Source organism: Strix uralensis, chromosome 5 (assembly GCF_047716275.1).
Source record: "Strix uralensis isolate ZFMK-TIS-50842 chromosome 5, bStrUra1, whole genome shotgun sequence".
Classification (NCBI taxonomy): Eukaryota; Metazoa; Chordata; class Aves; order Strigiformes; family Strigidae; genus Strix; species Strix uralensis.
Genome location: NC_133976.1, coordinates 66,767,986 through 66,789,151, shown reverse-complemented (window position 1 = coordinate 66,789,151; position 21,166 = coordinate 66,767,986).

Sequence of the window (21,166 nt, the reverse complement as noted above, 5' to 3'; positions counted from 1 at the left end):
TAACCCAGAATACTTCAAGGTAATGAGAAATGCACTACTCTTTAAGAGGAGGGATTAACAAGAACCAGGTAAAGACACTTCCCAGAATGTCAAGTGTTTCATTTCAGAACTATGACAAGGCAAATGAATAAAGTTATAAACTTTCATCATGTGAGGATAAGTGTGTGTATACATGTATATGTATATATACACATATGTATAAAGTGAACTGAACTGTAGATGAGTTCTGAAGATACCAGGCCAAATAACTCCACAAAGTACCAGGTTCAAAGCAAAATAATACAGATTCATTTCTTTCATTTTGTTTTCTTAGCATAAGAATAGCTGGTTTGAAACCTGCAAGCAGTTTTATGTCCATAAGAGTATTAAGAGAGAAGTTTTGATATGAAATCATTATCTTCACTCTTCTAAATCCAAATACTAATTGCAACCTTGCTGTGAGCCTACAATATTAAGTCTATCATAGCCATGGCAACCAAAAGCAACATTAAATGGAATACATATCTGCTGCACAAGATTGGTTGGGGTTTTTTTTGTTTGGGTAGTAGGCATGCATTTCTTTTCAGCAGCCATGATATACAGGTCAAAGAACTTCCAGTTCTTCAAACCTCTGAGCTATTTTGCCACATATGCTCTGCTACAACTTAATATCCTGTGTATCTGTATAATTAATTTCAGCTCAGGATGGCTTGTTAATCCACAGACACAAATAAAAACAGAAATTAAAATTTCAGCATGGATTTTACAAGGGTCCATTTACATTTCAGGATTAAACCCATAATAAAAACTTTTGTATAGTTATAATTGGGCTGATTTTTCTTAAAACCAGGAGATAAACATCTATGTAAATAGCCTCAAAAAGATACTGTGTTTAAGAAAAGAATACTTCAAATGAGCTGCTTAAAGTCACCTTCTATGCTTTGCATGATAATTGTTATGCAAAATAATAAACAACACAAGGCACCAATCACAGCACTTCAAGGATGATATTGTGCCATCTATACAAAGATAATTAGGCATTTAAAAACAACCAATATCACTTTAAAACTTTCCAATTAAAATTAAAAAAAAAAAAAAAAGTGGGAGGGTGCAAGATAAGGTTATTGAAATAAGTTTCCATTTCCTTGATTTTCCTGAGGGTATGTGTCCGTAATGATCTGTCTGACTCCAAAGCATCTGAGTACACAGTGAAATTAATTGCTGGGGACACTGCTGTGCACCGTAGTTCGAGTGTGGATATACTTTATCTCTGTGGGTATATACGAAGGTTAGCTTTACCTGGAAAAGATGCAGCTGTGCATAGATAGTCATGTAGCAGAGAGGAAAACTTATATTATCTTATATTAGCATTGCTTGGATTGCTTATTCCAGTTTTCAGAGAGAAAATGTGTGAAAGCTGTATTAACACAAACGTCTTTATGCAGGTACAATTGTATCCATGCTAACGAGATCTCTCTACCAGAAGAAGCTCTAAAACATTGCACCTTAATTCAACACTATCATCAAAAATTATGCTATAATGTAATATTTATGTATGTTTATAAATAGTTAAGAAATGGCTAACATAGTCAGACATCATTAGCATGGGCAGAAACTACTGGGAAGTGTTAGAGATTGGCTCCTTATACCCATGATTTACCGCAATTGTCCTGCTGGAACTAGTAATTATCTAGCAATTGATTATTAAAACACCCTTTAGCAAATTATTTATACAGATGCTTTTCATGTAAATTACACCAAAAATTGTTCAGAAGAGAGCTTTACACTGATAAATAAATATTTTTATACAGACTATTGAAAAAGAATTTTCACCAACTCTCGAAGTGTTACTTTTCATAGTAGAAATGTGTTCAGGTAGTTCATGCACGTAACGAGAAAACCAATGTGAGCCCATTGTGTGCGAAGGACTCTCTCATGCCCTGCCACTCTGGGGCTGTTGTTGCAGAGGGCAGCAGTGGAGGCAGCGCCAGCGGGTTGTGGCCACTCAGCTCTGCAGCTTGCACATGGTGCTGTGTGCTGAGCCTGGCGTCCTCCAGGCACCCAGTGAGTCTTGTCTGAGGGACTCCTGCAGAGCACCTGAAGTTGTAATCCTTTCCCCAGAATGGGATCGATCATGCATTGTTCTAGATTCTGTCCCACAGGCAACTCCTGTGGTGGTTGGGTGTAAACCACAATGTCACTTCAGGCCTTCATTTCCCACTTGTAGAAAGAAATATTCCTCTGTGTCTCAGTGGACATTGTGGGGATGAAGGCACTGAGGATGATCCTGCAGTGACATGGCATGAATTCCAGTGGCAATTTTTGAGAAGACTATTTCCTGCTAGTGAGAAAACCTAAACCAGAAATCTTTGCAGTGCTCTTAGCCATTAGCAAATGGAAGCGAAGCAATATCTCTGATCTTTGCATAGGTTCTTGATTCTATGATTCTTTGCATGGGTGGAAATGTTCATCTTTTCAGCTCTGCATGGCCACTTTTTTGTATGAAAATTCAAAAAAGGATTTTTTTGTGATGAGTCTGAACTGTGATGTCCACTGAGCTAAACAAAAGCTTGTAGACTTTAGATCAACTAATACCACTCTCAAAAGACATATTATCTCATCCTGCAAACTGTATTTGCTTGGGTGCTTGGACTATCATGTCTACAACTACACCATAGTTAATACTCAGAGATCAGCTTATTTAGGGAAAAGGGGTAGTGTTTTAATTAACTCTACAAGGGCTCAGTGTAGTGTTCAACTAAGTTACTACAGCTATTTTGTTTACCCTGGGCATGCTCAGAACCTTAACATGAGTTTTGTGTAGCTACTCATTGTTCTATTCATGCTGCTCAGTCATTTTTTCCCATGTTAATAGCATGACACCTGACTTTGTGTCATTGTTGTAGGAGGAAGAGTAAAGGTAACTCTCATAAATTCAAATATGCTTAAACCATTTTGACACAACTTGTAAAAATTAAAAAGCTGATTGCACTTTTAATAGCAATCTTGTCAGTAATATTCAAAGTGATAAGTCTCTAGTACTCTAAAGGCACAGATTACCCTAAGTACCTGAAAGAGACTTCAAAGAATCTATAATTAAAATCAGTAATACGTACTGTGTGTTTTAAAATCCTGAACTCTATTTGAGAGATTATTTTTATAGTACCTAAGGACATATTCAGATATATTGATAGAACCATTGTCTTATTTAATGACCATTCCTGACGAAGACTAGACTCTGTGTCTGTAAGCTGTGTCCTGCATGTGGGACGATATGCCTTTGTACTGTCCCAGGAGGCATGCTGACAAAGAAATGTGTCTCAGTCACAGTACTGTCCCGTTCTCTCTTGATCCAGATAAAGCATAAAAAAGGTGCAGTTTACTTCCCCCTGCCTGTCTATGGTTCCCCTGGCAAGCATGGTATGAGCAAATTCCTCTTAGCCTCCATTCATGTGCAAAGGCACAAAAGGAGAGAACAATATCTGCATTTTCCACTATAACCCATATAATATCTGGGTAGGCAGTGTGGCTAGACAGGGATTTGCGGAATTGTTCTCCTGCTTGGGAGTGAATGACAAACTGTTCTTGCAAGAGCAGAGTCTGCTGGTGTCATTATACTGAACTATCACTGACACACCTGGAGGATGAAAAGCACTTTATAACCAAAATTTGTGCCCTTCAGAAGGATTTACGAACCGTTTGTACAACAGTGTAAATTTAACAGTGCTGCTAATAAGCTTTTGGTGATTTCACGGTGAGTTGTATATGCAGAAGAACTGAGGATTAATCTCTCCTTAAAGGTTTTGAGGTTTATAAAATTGAAAGAGGCAGGGGGCTGGCCTTTTTCAACCATCTGGGACTCCTTTCTTCCCATCCTCCACAATCTCTCAAAGGTAGACACTACCATGGTAGGATCCTTAGGTGTGTCACAGCAAACTTCACCCGAAGAACTGACTTAAATACCTCTAACTTACCTAAATGTTCCTTAACTCTTTCTTCCCTAGTCTGATCTTTACCCTTATTCTATTATTAACGTTAATTTTTTGGGCACATCTTGTCATAACTAACATTTTGTGTGAAGATGGAAGCAAGAAAAGACATGAGAATGGGTCAGCCTTTTGTCATCCACTGTTTGTTGTTCTCTCTCCTTAAATAATGGAGTTATTCTTTTCTTTGCCTTCACCTTATATTGTTGAACATAGTAGTGGTAGTGAGAAATATGACTTTCTTCTTTCTCGGGAAGTTGACTTGTTAAAAGTTGAATGATAGTGTTCATTGTGGAGACAGGTTTTTGATTTTAATTCTAAAAAATATTTTTTTTAATTTGAATAAAACTAATTTTTAGGCCTCATCATCATCTGTTCTCAGTGAGCTTTTAGAAGCTCCCCTTTAGTAGGGCTTTGAATATAAAAGGTCTGAAAGCAAAATGGGTTATCTCTTAAACTGTTATCACTGAGTTGTTTGAAATACAGATTAGAGTAGAGACAAAATAGTTTTGCTGGCCTGCTAGCCATTTATTTAGAGAATGATTTCTTCCTTTCTCCTAAGTATTCAAGTCTAGAGCTGGAACTAGCAGGTCTGTTAGAAATAAGGAGTAAAAGAGTAAAGCTGAATCGTCTCTCTTTTTTTTTTTCACTGTGAGCAATAGGAATATAATTCGTTATTGTTAGCTGGAGGTAGAAGGGAAGACTATGTAAAGAGAGTGGTAAGAAAGAAGATTTGGATTCAAATATTCATGTTTTGGGGACTATTCAATGATATTAGGAATAAATTACCAGCTAAGGACACACTTGATTGATTCTGTCTGAATTTGTTTTATAACATTTTCACATAATTTCATTTATTCGTTCCTTTAACATGCATTAGAGGAAAATAGAAAAATATACAGCATATGAAAAGAATACGGGGAAGTTTTTAATATAATGTTAATAATAGTTGATATTTAATTGAGATCGTATCTTTAATCTTTTCTTCTTTTCCCCTGCCAGTGTTTCATCTCTATTCTTATTATCTTGTTTTCAGTACAGAATTATCACCCACTGGTTTTCAATTACAGCGATGCCCATATTGATTCTCCCCTTGATTTTAACTCGAAGCTGAAAAATTACTCACTTAAACCAATAAAAGTAGATGATGTGGTTAGTTTTGGGTTCCTTTTTAAAAATAATAAATGAATAAAGAAGAAGAATGATAAGCTTATAATAATTCTGAGTTACAACAAACTGGTATGGAAATGCAATTTAAATCAGAACTCAGAATAGAGTTATAAATTTATATTTATCTCTTCACACTGAGGTAAGTGGTCTCTAAGGACCCAAAACCTATGTCTACAATTCTAAGTTGCATTTGTCTGCTAGTATTTGGGTGCTGAGACCACCTGGCAGATAATAGATTCTGTCTATGTTTCTCTTAGCTTCCAAAAACAGGGTGTCTGTATGCAAAGCACCTGTTGGGAATGGTCCATGGTCCATGCTAGCTCCCAGGCTGTGGCCAGGAATTGTCTGGGGGAGTGCCAGCTGGCATGGGCTGAAATCACTGCTCTTTTGGTTTAATAGCAGAGATGATCACATTCCCAGGCTTGGGAAAGTTCCCAGGCACCGCTAAATGTACTAACACAGATGTAGCCAGAGAACATTGTCCCTTCTAGAAGAAGTTATGTTGTTTCTCCAAACGCTTCTGTGCATACCTATCTTCTTAACACACAAATAGTCCCATGATGTAATGATAAATTACAAGCTTAAAACCAAGATTCGGTGCAAGGTTTGGCCTTTCACAGAGGCAAATGTCAAGAGTTGTCATGGTATGGTTTTGGTGGGCATGTGCAATTAAGAATCAGTCTTATCTGATGTTTAGAAAGTTGGATCCAAATGAATTCAGGAGCAGAAGCTGAACAGAAGCTTTCCTGAGTGGTATGCTAAAGGATTTGATTGGGCACTCATTGATGTTGATGGAAAACCCTCTTACTAGATTCTGTTAGAGCAGAGCTAGCTGTAGGTAAAAATCACTTGAAGCTATCAATTTCACATATGATGCAAAATATAGATAGAAAATGTTCAAAGTTATCTAACAACAAAAATGAAGATCTTTCAGAACCTTCATCTTAAATACCACAAGTTGTCTAAAATACTTTTGACAGAATTAGTGGTTTGTAAGGGAATCCACACAGATGCACACATTAAAGTAGGTGTGCGTAGGTGGGATTTCTCTGCAGAAGGAGGAAGGAAAGGTATTATGTCTCAACTTCAGGATGTTGATGAATATCTATAGAAGAAAATTGCCTTAACTAACTGCAGACAGTGATCTGAGTTTGATATCCCAGCAGCATCCAACACCTCCTATGTAGACATAGTATAAAACCAATACTTATTAGCTTGACTAGGAAATGGTGAGAAGCCCAATTGCATATGCTTTTGTGCTGTTGTTTAGATTACTACACGTAATCTCTCATTTTCTTTGTGTGTGTTCAGTATTGCCCACGTTTTATTGTGAGTCTAACTTTTAAATCCAAGACCACTAATCCGCAATGATACTTACAAATATTTGAGTCAAGATTTTCAGACATGTTCTTGTAGTCCTGGAAACTCCAGAGGACCCCTCATCCAAGAGGCCTTTTTTGTAGAGCAGAGCCATCATGAAACTTTTGGTGCCATCCAGCTGCTAGACAACTGTCCTGCCTGTCTGTCTCTGGTTGTCCTCTCCTTGTTTCAGAAAGACGGACAGTCCTACTTTTTCAGGCGCCCAGGTATGTTTGCCCCATTTCAACATTCATCTCTCATGCTTAAAATCAAATATTTGCTTTAACAAAGGCAAAGTTTTTCCTAGACTTGGCAAAGCACAGGGTTCTTTTTACACGTCTAATTTCTCCACCTTTTATGCATTGTAGCAGCGTACCCCTCTTTGGAAATGTTCCAGAAAGCACCTGCACGCACTTGCTCATTTGTGAAATGCCAGTATGGTAGGTTGTAATTTGCCAGTCCATTTCTTCTCCGAGAGTAAATTAATTGAGTTGATAGCAGCAGAATTTATAGTGTTATACAGGCTACATATACAGGCTATGGTAATATTTTAGCATTAGGATGGGGTAAATGAGTCATAACTGATTATGGAGCAATTCCTGTCTAGGTAGCAATGGGAAACAAAGGCTTCTCTTTCCGTTCTTTCTGGAACGCCTGCCCTGCGAGTAAGGTACCTTAAACGTTGCCTATCTATGTCCCCTCCCTTTTCTTTTGCACTTCGTGTCACACAGTCTAGGGTTGGGCCCTTTAAAGGGTTTGTGAAACTACAGAAGACACAAATTTTCTGGGGTGGCTCACCACTATGTGACATTGTTTTACTACCTTTTGTATTTGAGGCAGGCATATTGATGAGGGCTTTAGACTTGCTGGGTGCTCCTGCTCAATATACAAACTCTAACTTTTACCCCTCATCTGCCAATTGTTTACATGGAATTTATTTTTCTTTCTTTAGGGTTAGGCCAGCAGATCTGTGGCTCTTTCTGAACCTGCACAGAGGCTCTTCTACCACAGTCACACCTCCCTCCCACACCCCCATCATACTAAAACATTTATTTAGACTGTAGTACCCTCTATACCATCAAAAACTGTTGTAGTTTCCTGTGAAACACCTCAGGTGCCAAACATAACCCCAGTGCAGCCTGCGGAAATGGAGTCTCCCAAAGGGGGATGCTGAGTGTGCATAAAAGCGAGGTCTGTTTTTTCCAAGGCACCTGCCAGAACCTTGCTGACATTTTCAGCATAGGAAAATATTTGGCATTGGACAGCTGTTCAGAAACTTTTCCCCTTGCAGGTAGTAGAAAAATCTTCCCTTTTTAAAACATATTTATATAGTGGTTCTTGGGCCTATACATATGTGAAAGGCTTAATTTTTTCCCCACTGGGATCTTGAGGGAATTTACCTCCTCAGTTCTTCCTATTTGCTCTATCATACCTCACAGTGAACATATCCAGCTCTTCTGTTTAGTCTCTGTCTTTCCCAGCAATCTGAGCTGCAGGATAGTTAATTGCTTTTACTCTGTCTTCCAACATGTCACCTTAGAAGTCTGACTCTAGCATCTATTTATTAGTTTTAGGTTCCTCTAATAAGTATGCCTTGTTGAATGCTTAATGTGTTTGTTTTTAACACCTCCTCCCCCAGTAGTATTGCAAATTGTTTCTCTTTCAGTTTATTCACTCATAGAATTCATGGGGATAAGATTGTACCTGTGAAAGAACCAAGATTTACCACTTTCTACTTTTCTGTCAGTCAGCTTTTCTAGATCATGATGTGCAATTGGCTTGTGTTCCTGTACTCAGTGTAAAATTACTGAGCATCCCATTTGCTGGTAGGTTGAAATTTTAGCAAAGGGTAAGTTGATGTTTTAACCATTGCTTATAGAAAGAATTCATAAGAGCTGGTGGCCCTTTGTCACCTTTGTGGCCCGCACAGTTTACTGGCTTTGATGAAGAGACAGTCCAGTGCAGTTGCAAATGCCAGGCACTGTTTTGACTTGTGGTAGCTCTGAAGTGTTTAGCTGTATGTTACATTGTCTTTTCCCACACCTCACCTTGCTTTCCTTTTTCTTTTAAATCCCAGCTAAGCGTTTTGCGTGCCTTTCTACCCAGGTCTCTTTCAGTATTTTGGATTTTCCATCAAGTCTACTGAAAGATCATATAAATTAGACCAGGCTTGGACCTGGTCACAATAGGCCTTCTACCTTTCTTGACATCACTTGTCCCTTTGCATTTGGGGGCGGGGGAAAGCAAACTGCAAACCTACTCTTCAGCCTTGGATCATATACAGACTTACCTGTTACTTCTCCTGTTTTATACCTTGTTCTAAGACAATGTAGGTAGAAGTAGAATGCAATATTCAAATGTCTCTAATGCATTGTTTTTCAGAACTAGAAATTGTCAGATATACAGTAGTCTTGGAAGTTAATTACTTTCTTTTTATTTTTTAATGTGCTTGCTTGGTGAATACAACAGATACTGTGCAGGGAGAAATTCTGATATAGACCTTCATCACCCTTAATTTTTCTGGACAGTTTCAACAAACAAGTGTTGTTCATCTTGTTATTAAGCAATTGATCAGAGCCCAAAATTTGCTTTTCCTCACTGCTGAATTCTCATTGACTAACATTATGGAACCTGAGTCTTTGTCCAGCACAGAAGACAGCCTATTTTAACTAATTCATTGTGCTGGGCTGCAAATGGGAAGGAGATACTAGTAAAAAGTCATGAACTCTTTTGTTAGGACATGCTCCTTCATTTTATTCTATAAACAAATACAGATAGAATATAACTAAAATATAGGCTGCATTCCAGGGAGAAGTATATGTAAAGTGTTAGACCATGGGTAAGCTAATATGCAATTAATTTAGTGCATCATAATTGAAGAATGAAGTCAAACACATTAAGAAAATTTCACGAAATACCTCTCCAAAGTACTTTAGGATAGTGTGAGCTTAAATGTGTGCGTGGGAATGGTGTTGAATAAATAAATAAATACTATGGACTGAAAGAACAACAACAAAGTAAGCTTTAGTCATAATTATTTCTTCTGCAGTCATGTTCACTAATTCTGCTACCTCACTTATGCTTTCTGTAGGCAGAAAATAACTATCTCTAGTCTGATAAAACTGTGCAAGATAATGTAAAATTAAACTGTGCAGTTTCCCCACTATTCATCAAAATAGGACTTGAAACGTCTGCAAAGGGTAAGCAGTGCAATGCACACCACCAGTACCAGTTTCAACCTACTGTCCTTAGGAAAAGAACAAATAACTAGACTCTGATAGATGTTTTTTAAAGGGTTCAGGCATTTGTCTACAAAACACAAATTGGAAATCAAATCTGAGGAGAAACCGATAAAACCATCAGACAACGTGAAATTTCCTTTTAAAGAGGTATCTGGAAAATGGACACACAGAGGGGTTATTTATAAAGCAAGTCTTTCCCCATAAACTAGATTAGTGGTAGGCTGTGGTTTAAATCAGTGAGGTGAACTAGCTGTAAATCTGTTGCTCCTCAAAGTTTTAAATTATTAGTACTCTGTTTTACAAACTGACCTTTTCTTTTTTTTTTTTTTTTTTGCGGGGGGGCAGGGGGGAAGCTGTCCCTTTAAAATGGGGCAGTGTGGAGTGTGTGGGAGCAAGAATTACTGAATAAAGGTTTCTTTTAATTTATTCACTAAAGATTCCTGGCAGGTAAAACTCGTTTAAAGGAAACACATTTTTTTCATGATCTTCTATTTCCATCTGTACTCACAGTTGTATTTACACTGTTATATTCTTCAGGAGCAAAAATTCTCTGACGTGAAACTCTAAAGGAGTTGTATGTGAACGTTGCTGAAAAACATCTATGTGCAGAGTATTTGTTGAAAATGACAGTGGTGTTCACCATCACAGCCTCATGTAATCAAACTCCGAGGGTACTGATATGTACTGATCTAATAAGTTGCTGCAACCCTAGCTAAGGAGATGGGGATCTTTTCATTAAGTTGTAACAGCTCTTGGTTTAAATTCAGAAGGTTCTCAGCTTGTTCCCTGATCTGTCAAGCTCATGGTAGCTAAGATAACTGTGCTAAAGATATTTTATGTCTGAGATACTTATATTTAAGTATACCAAAAATAAAGCAAGCAAGGAGGGAACTGACAGCAAAAGAGTTGTCCAGTAAGTGGAATCAATAGAAATTATTTTGAATTGTTTAAATGGCTTTATAAAACCCAAACCAAACCAAACTCAAACCCTAGCTCCCACCCTTCTATTTGCTGGCACTTTCATACTTAAAATGCCTCACAGATGTCTTGTTCAGATCCTGGGAAAGTTCAAACACTTTTGGATTTGCCAGGTTTAAAGCTGTATTTACTGTTCATTCATCTTGGACCTAACAAACCTTTTCTGTCCATGATCTTTGCCATGGTCCTGGATTTTGCAGCATATTTAGGCACTGACTTCAATGCTGCAGTAGTTTTCTCACTTCAAAGTCTCCAATCACCTTCCCAGGCCAACAAATCTAGGTGGTATTTGGTATCCGAAGTCCAAAGGAACAAACTATTCTGAAATATCGATAAAAGAGTGGCAAACTTTCATTATGATGCTAACAGCTGTAGCATTACAACAAAGCAATTCGCTTACAACAGTGATATCTTCTACAAGACACTAAAATTGTGCTGGAATAGAAAACCTATATAACTGTTTTCCATCCTTCTTGGATGGTACTGAGTGCAGGTTGTCAAGATTTCAAACTCTGTGTATTGTCAGTATCTTTATGTTGCAGTTTCTGAAATACCAGAAAGTAAGTAGTTGTCACTGTTTATAGTACCTGCAGAGTGTAAGACAGTGACTTCACCATCCCTTGCTTGAAATTGTCAGCATATGCTGAGATGTGTTCTTCCATGATCCTTAGTAGATTAACAAATAAGGATTTCTTTGTTGGAGTTTTATACCAGTGTGGGGAATCCCTGGACTTCAAACACATAAAATAGGGTATCTACAAATGAATGAAGGGTTAAAATATGTGCGTGGCAATTTGGTAGTGGAGAGTGGATAGAACAACAGTACTTTGTAGAAAGCATCAAAATAACTGAAGATATGAAGCTTGATGCATTTCAAAGCAAACGCAGGAACCATGGATGGATGATTATGCAAAGCTTTCTGTGTAGACATGCAGAAGCAATGTAGTATAAGGGTTCACATTCACAAGCCTAGGAAATTTCTGCAATAAATTCCCAGCCAGGCAACAAAGGAGACCCATGATACATAAAATGCCTTGCTGTCCTTGAGTCAGGTTGGGTATTTGCTTGTTTACAAGCACTGACAAGAAACCGCATGGTGTCTGACTCCTGTTTGGGTGACTGGTAAACAGATCCCTCATATGCAACAGCAGCCACTCTCATTGAGAGCTCATTTGCCTGGCATGGAATTCCAGAGACTGTAATTAGAGATAATGTAACTCAATTTTCCTGTCAGGAATCTGCTATTTGTAGTACCAGCAGAACCAGAGTGTGTCACTTCCCTGCCACACTCCAGCCAAAGCAGAAGCAGCTGTTGGGGTTGCCAAGCATACTGGGGTAAGAGGGATGCAGAGGAACTATTTTAGTACTTTATATGGTGATCAGCAAGCCTACGGGATCATCCTGTGCCACACCACGCATTGACACTGTGGTGCACAAATGCTGCAAACTCAGTTAAGGTAGAAAAGCACTTAAACTGCTGTGGACTAATTTTAAAATAAGACTGTAAAAACAGAAACAAATAGCTCTTCTTGAGTGAGAAACTCTTATGCTCAATATGTATGTCCCATACCACAGAATAAGAGGATGTATTTGAATAAGGATGGATGTATTTTATAGTCAGTCAGGATCTCAGAATCAAAGCTACACACAAACTCAAAACCAAGGCTGTTATATTTAAGGATGTTGTATTTGTTCTAATTCATGCATTTAGCAAACTAGGCCTCTGGCTTTTTCTTCTGTTTGCAGTAAAATATTGCCTTCTTACCATTAGGTCCCACAAGAAAAGACCCAGTATGAAATTCTGGGGAGGTACTGAACTTTCATTGCCTGGGACTAAACGCTGAAGCTTAGAAATAAAATGTCATCATTAAAGCAAGTGGAAATGACAGTAGGATTTCTGTTTTAAAAGCTAGCATCAAGACACCTGCTGTTAGTGAATAACAGGTATTGAAGATTTTTTCAACAAACAAAGGTCATCCTTTCTCTTCAGCTGACTCTTTGTATTTGTAAAAGTAAAGTTGACTTGATTCAATCAAGACTGGCTTTTTTCCCCTCTATGCATAAAGGAATTTAACTTACATGAGAAAATGAAGGACATTTCCTCAAGTTCCAGAAATCCAATAGCTATTTGTGATTCCCTTTTAGTTTGATTCAGGTTAGAATAACTGGTCACTGAATCTAGTTGACTATCCCTCATGCTTACATGCTTTGACTATGCATCCTACATTTATTTAAAGCAGAGACATCTTCACCCTGATTGCAGGAAAGAGAATCTCCACTCTCCTATTCCTGTCTTCCATCTTACCCATAATTTTATCCTAACAAAGATTAAAATCAACTTAGAGGAACATGGGAGTTATATTTCAATGCATGCAGATGTAGTGGCCCTGAAATAGCACTAATAATGCTGTGACAAGTACCTTGTAATTTCTAGAGATGTTACAGTTCATTTGATGTCATGCATATGCCATGTACTAGGAAGAAGAAAGAAGCAGTGCCTAGGATGTAGAAACTGTTGCATGCTGGTGGGGTGGAAATTGGGACAGATCTTCTTGGGGCAGATTAGAAAATGAGAGGATCTGAACAATTCAGGCCATAAGGACCTCTGGAGGTAATTTAGTCTAACCTCCTGCTAAATGCAAGGTCAGCTTGATCAGGAATTCAGGGCTGTATTTAAGTTTTGAAAATCTCCAAGGATGGAGCTGCTTCAGTCCCTCTGCACTTTTTCCAGTTCTGCACAACAGTCTTCAGAAAGGACATTTTTCATTTAGTCCAATCAGAGTTTCCTTTGCTGCAACTTGTTATCTGTTGCCTCTAGTTCTTTTTCTGTGCATCCCTGCAACAAGTCTGGCCCAGTCTTCTTTGTAACCTCCCTGTAGGACTGGGCAGGCTGCTGTTAGGACCCCTGAAACCATCTCCTCCCCAGGCTGAACCAGCCCAGCTCCCTCAGTCTCTCCTCACAGGGCAGGTGCTCCAGCCCCTGACCATCGTGGTGACCCTCTGCTGATTCCCTCCAGTTTGTTGGTATCCAAAATTAGACACCACACTCCAGCCATCTCACAAATACCAAGCAGAAGGGAATAAACCACTTCCTTTGAGCTACTGGCTGCAGTCTTGCTAATGCAGCTCATGATGCAGTTAACCTGTGTTGTCAATTGATTCATTTTGCCCTCCTACTGGGCTGTGAAGCATGTGAGGGCAATACGGATAGATACCAGCTTTATGGAGGCAAGGAGGCAAAAAGAATTGTTCCTATGGCAAACTGAGCAGCATATCTCTTCCAGCAAATTGACCATGATGCAAGACTTTGACGATAAAAAAGAAGGAAAGGGGAAGTGATATAAACAGAAAAAATGAGTTGAAGACCAGACAGCTCTTAGGGCTAGCACATAAAAAGGCTTACAAAAAACAGCCTCTTGTTCTTAAATATATCCAGACAGGGATCTGAATGTTTCTAGAGACATTTAAGAGACGTTTATTGTGGGTTTGAAAAAATACCTGTGGATTCTGGCTCGTTTTGGTTTCTTCTTTTTTTTTTTTTTTTTTAATTTCCTGCGTCAAACCTACATATGACTTGTCCATAATGACGGATTATATTCCCAATTGGTGAGTACAAACAATTCATTTTCACAAACTATGCATCAAGTGTACCGTAGGTCAGTCATGCTTTGGCCACTGGTCATGCACATTAATTGTCTAGGATAACTAATTGCCCAGCAATCCCAGCAGCTCAGTCTCTAGAAAACTGGTACATTACTGCTCAAAACTGTAGTCTCCTCCTTAAATTAGGAGAATGGGGATTGCAGCTTTTACTAGCAAGATAGATTAAAGCTAGTCCTTCAGCTGAGAGAACACTCCAAGATATAAATAAATGTGGTTTTAGATGCTGGTGTTTAAAGTTTTCATTTTTCCAAGAAGATGCCATAAGTAGAGTTGTATAGAAAGGTTATACAGAAAAGGCTAGCTTATTCACAGTGACATCATACTATAAAACTTTAATATCACTGTATTATTTTGATTTTTTCCTCTTTAGCAATGTCTGTCTCTTTTGCAGTATTTATGTCATGGAACTAATGGCATAAGTAAAATAATTAGGTAAGATATTAGTAGACATACTTCATGCTTCAATTTATGAGTATAAAATCCAGTAAGGTTTGGTAGTAAAATATTCATATTTTTAGGTTTGTGTCCCTTGGAAGAAAGTACTGGCATGGAGAATAAACATGTTGAGAACATATAGCAGCATTGAGTTAAATGTGAGGACTTCTCAATGGAATGAAGTGGGGAAAACTTTGCAATCTTTAGTCACACCTGTTAATCTTTAAAAATTGAAAGTGCAACTGCATTGCAGTCACAATGTATTTTTTTTTTAAAGACAGTCTTCCTGGTATAGCTTACTTTGTATTGTGATGCTGCCTGGAGCCTTTGCTAGGGGTAAAGACTTATTCCTCTAGATGCTGTGCAACTGCAATCAGAACACAGCACTTTTCCCAGCACACCGCATCTGAATTTATTAGCAGTTGTGCCTGGATGCACCTGCAAGATCTGACACTAGAAAATAAAAAGTGAGTGATCCTAGCTCTGCTTTTGAGATTGGGTGACTGAAACAAGAAAACTTGTCCACTGAAATAGTGGAGGCCGTTGCAAATACAGCTGGTGTGAAACGGGAGTGAGGGTTTGAGTACACACATGGTAACGCATGTGAAGGGAGGTTGGTGCTGTGCAGAGCCCTGGTGCAGCAGCATCAGCACGGTGTTACACCAGCCTTTACCCTGGCTCTGCATGCCCTGCTTGGGAATCTGCGTACCATGGTCGCTGGTCCCATGTGTGGATTTACCTGGCATGTTTCAAACAATGACTGCATCCATTTCACAACTTTTTAAAACAGGAGTATCATTGCACGTGAAATGCACTGTTTGCGTTGAGAATTAACAGCCTGAATTAGCAGGGGAAGACAGGAAAAGACAGAAGGATAGTTCTCTCTGTTTTCTCACAACTTCTATTTACGTGAGGAAAATGTTAGCGTTCTTTATCTCCTCGAGGTACCCGTCAGTGCCCCAGTTCCAGCATCTCCTATATCGCTCCTTAGGGAAACCCTTGAAGCCATATGGTTCACTTGCTGTTCCTACATTTTTGTGTGCCTAAGGAGTTGTTGGGTGGTAGTGGTCCCTATTCTTTCTGCTACATCGTTCCACATCTCATATGCTTTTTATGCTTTTTCCAAATGGAAGAGGGGCTGTTGCACTCTCTAGCTTTCCTCTAGCTCAACACTAGCAGCATATAAATACGCTTCTGCCAGCGCATGTGTTCCTTTTCCCATATTAGAGCAGCCAAAGAGATACAAGTTTTCTGTGCAGTGAAGGTATTAGAAAAATCAAGCTTATTAATGTTTTAGGTATAGTTGATCCTCTCTTAGGTAAATTGATGGACTAGATTTTGCTTTGACTATATTCATACACATCTCTCCAGGCCTTTTTTTCTGGGACTCTAACCCCACAGGGAGAGAAATCTGTTGTTGTGTTTTACAAAGGCCAAAACCAAAGAGGTTGCTTTAGCAGTGTGCATGCGTGTGTGTGCAGCATAACATAACTGGCAAATAATTTCTGAAGAGACTGTTACAGGAAAGGCCTTTTGATGGTGTACACAGTGAAAGAGGCTACACTATGAAATATATGAAAATAGCACATAAGTGTTTTCACCAGGTAGGGATCCCCAGTGTGTTTGCAAGGGATCTGTTAGTCTCAAGTGACAAAGATTTAAATGGTGCATAGCTGCCAACTAAATTTTGTCCTGTTGTCAGAGCTTGCTGGGACTCAGACACAATGAATGAAGAAATTCCACTTACTGTCTGTGGACTACTGGTATGCTTATTTTAAAATACGTAAGATTTGGTACAGAGGTTGCATGACATTTAGTCTCCGCAGGCATCGTCAGTGGAAAATAACATGAAATGTGCTCTCAGCAACAATTTTGCATAGCTACATGTAAAAGAATTACATACAAATGCCACAGTAAGTACTGCATGATGTGAAGGTCAGTGTTGCATGCTAGAACTATGGTTCTGTCCTCCAGGATGCAAATGCTTTTACTCAGAGCACTACATGTTCAGCAGAAGGACAGGAATTCACAGGATTGTTGTGGGACAGAATATTGTCCAAAGTGTTTGTCAACAGCTCTCAAAAACAGAGCTTGCATAAAGAGCTCGCAGAGTACTCATGGGAGTCTACTTCAGCCTGAACCAGTGAACCAGTTCACATTTTTTCCAAGCAATTCAGTCTATGACGAGCTTAAAAGAACCACCTGAAGGCTAACAAAAACACTGAACCTGAAGAATTAGCACTTCTAGAATCATTAAAAAGAATAAACTGATTCATGTATCCAGAGATTTGACCATGTATCTCTCAAGGGGAAGGTATTTGTCACAGTATGATGTATTTGCAGCCAAGAAGAGAATGGTAATTCAAACAGCAAAAGAAAAAAGAGTTGTACTCATCTTCTGTAATGCATTATTTTGGATATTTACATCTGAAACCTACTTTTCCATTGATATATTTTTCTCCAAGTTCAGACTTGTACTTTAAAATTTTACTGCTCATCAACAGTAAAACAATTTAACATTTAACATTTTTTTTTTTCAATTTAATTTTACTTAAGTCATTTGAGAGAAAAAGATGCAGAGGTAAACAGAGGTTCTGCAAACACAAAAAGAGCAGCGCATCTGTTCAAGTATCCTTATCCTACGAGAGGTGATGGATACTAAGGCACCATATCCAGTATTTCAAGGACTTGGGCACATTATACCTCATATTTGAAAAAATAGCAGTCTCATTATTTACATTGTACAGAACAAAGAAGTGTTTCAGAAAATTTCATGGAAGCCGGGAAAAAATGGATTCCATTCCCCATACTGCCACTAATTTTCTTTGTGTCCTCATACAAGTTTCATCTTGCAAGCTGTTAAGCACATGCTTTCTGGATGATCCAACTCACTTCAGTGAGAGTAGTCTGATACGTACAAGTATTATATATTCAATACATGTAAATGTTTTCAGAAAGAAAGAAGGCCTTCAATTTTGCATGTCTCATTTCCCATATCCTTAACATCAGGAGGATATATTTATTAATTTTGTGGGACTGTGAGGACATATTATTGTTTGAGATGTCAAAGGGAAGGTTTTAGCAAGTAAGATGAACATAGAGATAGCAAAAATGCCAGCACACATGGTACAACTGCAGCTCAAATTAAAAAATCCACCCTTTTCAGGGAGGTAATATATCCACTCTCCTAGATTTTTATCTAAATGTTTCATCATTAAATGATTTTAAGCTCTGAAACAAAAGAGTCCTTTAAATAAGACTGCCCGCTAGAAGAAAAAGGACATCAGAAGAAAAATATTTATACAAATTGGAATTACAGGCTTTTAAGGTTTTTAGTTCAGCATTTACGTAAAAGTAGCCCATCCTTAAGTATATCTGTAGATCAAAATTAATTATTTAGTGTGACACTTTGGTGTCATTCAGAATTCTTATTTGATTTGATTCTCAGTGTTTGTTCAGTGGATACACAACTATGATGGTTGTAGCTGACTCCTACGGAGACATCCTTTGTCACATAAAATAGGTACAAGCTGATTGCAAAGCAAATAGCACGTTCACTTCACCTTGTTCCTTAAAAGGAAATTTAGTCTTTTGAGTGTTACAGTGTTTGGAATTTTTTTCTTTTTTAGTGGTTTATCATTTCTGTGAGGTGTCAGCTTAACAGTCCTCCAGATAGCGGTCATGGTATGGGTAACAGTACAGTACAACCAGAGCAAAGAGAGCAGAAGTTTTATTTGGAGATGGACACTATCGTAAACTGTGTTTTGTTGGTTTAAAGAACTGGGATTTTTCTTGTTAGTTTGCTTACCTTTCCTCATAGTTCTGTACATTAGTGATTCTACAACAAAAGAAAACCCCCCCAAAACTCCCTCAAGACATTTTTAGATGCAATAACCTATAAGAGTGTATTTGTTGGTTTACCACAAAAATGAAAACAAAATTTTCAAGAAACGGAGATGAACCTTACACATATACTAAAAAGTAAAATATCTGTCTGTCCACAAATGTGAAAGAGTTTTTCTTCAGTCCTAGGATTATTTTTCTTTGTAGCAGTATTCATGGTATGTCTTGACATCCAGAATGAAATCCTTATATTTACTTCATGCTGCTCAGAAGAGGCAGGTACAATTGCACAGGTACAATTTGGTCACTTGGGCCCACTGCTAACTTTTCACTGAAACTGATGTAAGTTAAAGCCTAAGTACTTTTGAGGATCTAGGCCTTATCTAGTCAGCATTACTAACCCAAAGGCAAGAAATCCTATATCTTGCTACAGCTTTAACACTCTTGCTCTCAGAAAATGTTCTATTTAGACCTATTTTACTGTGAAAAGTTATGTCCAACAGTCACCTTGTAATCAGACACGTACTGGGACACCGTAGGAACTTCCTGATGTCTCGGTTATTAAACTGCTGAAATATGCAGTGCCATCAGTATTTTGGGATTCAAAAAAACTTTTCAGAATACTTTTGCCTCTGAAATGTTAGGATATTCTTATCCATCTGGGCCTTAATTTCAAGAAAATACGAAGGAAGATACTAATATATACCTGCTGAAGATTATTTTATTCATCATTAGGAGTCCTCTCCTTTTCTGGCCATCAAGTTGTATGCATTTTAGATCAGATTTCACCAAACAGAAGCAGGCGTGATGCATACCAGCTTTTGTTAACAGGTCAGAGACCTATTGCATGAGGACCCCCTGCTCTTCATACAGAAGAGTCACTGGTGTTAGTCCATGGCAGGAAAACAAAGGCTTGAGCAACCTCCTTTCTATCCTTCCTGAGGCACTAAAACTTCTCCCTGAAGGTGTGATTTCCTTCTACTTGGTCCCTTTTACTTTATAATGAAGTAGAATGAGAAGAGTAAAAAAACTTCAGTTTATATACTGCTTACTATATTGTGCTTAATTTGTATTATTCCCTATGAATGGACCCTTTGAAGGTCTCTGGAATGAGTGCTGCATTAAGGTGAACTCCATCTTCTACTTGAAGGCTTTAGGAAGTTTCTTCCTTCTTAGTCCCCCATGACAGTTTTCAAAATAATCTTGTTTGTGTAACATTTAGCTATACTGTTTTAATGTTATAAATGCACCTGAAAATCCTCAATCTTTTGAAGAGATTTGTCTTTATAGGATTGATTTTCTTTAACTTATCAACCCCAAATGGGTACCTCATACATGTTTGTTGCTCCAGGCCATGCATAAAATCTACAAGAATAAATGGGAAAAGGCAGAATCCCTAACATTTTTATGTACACAGTCTTGGGAGTTGCACTTGCTCATTTGCAGTTACCTGTCTGAAGGCAGGCAGGTTTTTGGATCAGATAAAATGAATAACCTGGCTGTTGTGCTACTGTGTCATGGAGCAGGCGCAGCAGCTCCAAATTCTGCTGTTTGCCAGTTAGGACCTCCTTATAGATAGGCTAATCAGTCCTGACAGCAGAACTACAGGTTAAGGGATAAGTATGTCAGTTCTGTGGAGGTGGACTCTGTTTTGAGGAAAAGGAGAAGTAGAATTGGTATGGCTACCTTTTCTTCAGTATACAGTTCAGAGAGAGTAAATGCTCTGTGTTATAGCTATAGATAGGGTGGGATTTGAGGCATGTCACAGCATAGAGCCAGGAGCAGCTGCTGTCGTTTTTAGTGGCAATTCCAGAGCAAACTAAATTCGAAAACCCTTATGGTAAGGGCATCTTTATGAATTTCATCCTTATGAAATTATGGGCTACGTAGATAAGACAATGAGTGAGAGGAATGTATATGAAAAGCATGTACTGAATAAAACACATATCTTGTAAATGCAATATAGATAAATAATATAGATTATATAATTATAAATAATGGAATGTATGAACAAAGACTGTGCTTTGCCTAAAGCATGTGGGAAATTGGTGGTAGAGCTACAGATTTGTACAACACCTCATGTGTTAGGCAGGAGATCATTCTGTAACTGCAGCAAAAAGCTGAAGGAAGGTTTATTCCTATATTAACTTTCATTTTTCAGGCAGCATTGCCCTTCTAAAGATATCCCTTCAAAAGATGGACCTTTTAAGAATGTCTGCAGATCTGGACTCCCTCAGATTAAATGGGGGCACACATTTCAAAGGGAATTGGTGTTCATGGAGAATTCTCTGCCAGCCACCCAGATCTCAGCTGCACAAGGATAAGTAGTAAAGGAGTTTAAATTTCCTCAAGCTGCCTTCTGTTGTGCTTCAGCTTTGATCTGCCAGGATTACCTCAAGAGGTGGGAAAAGTAGTTAATTTTCCACTTTCACTTGACACTTCCCCTTTCTCTAGGGGCTGCTGAGTTAGTGCCCACTACCCACTAGGTGAGCTGAATGTAATACCAGAATT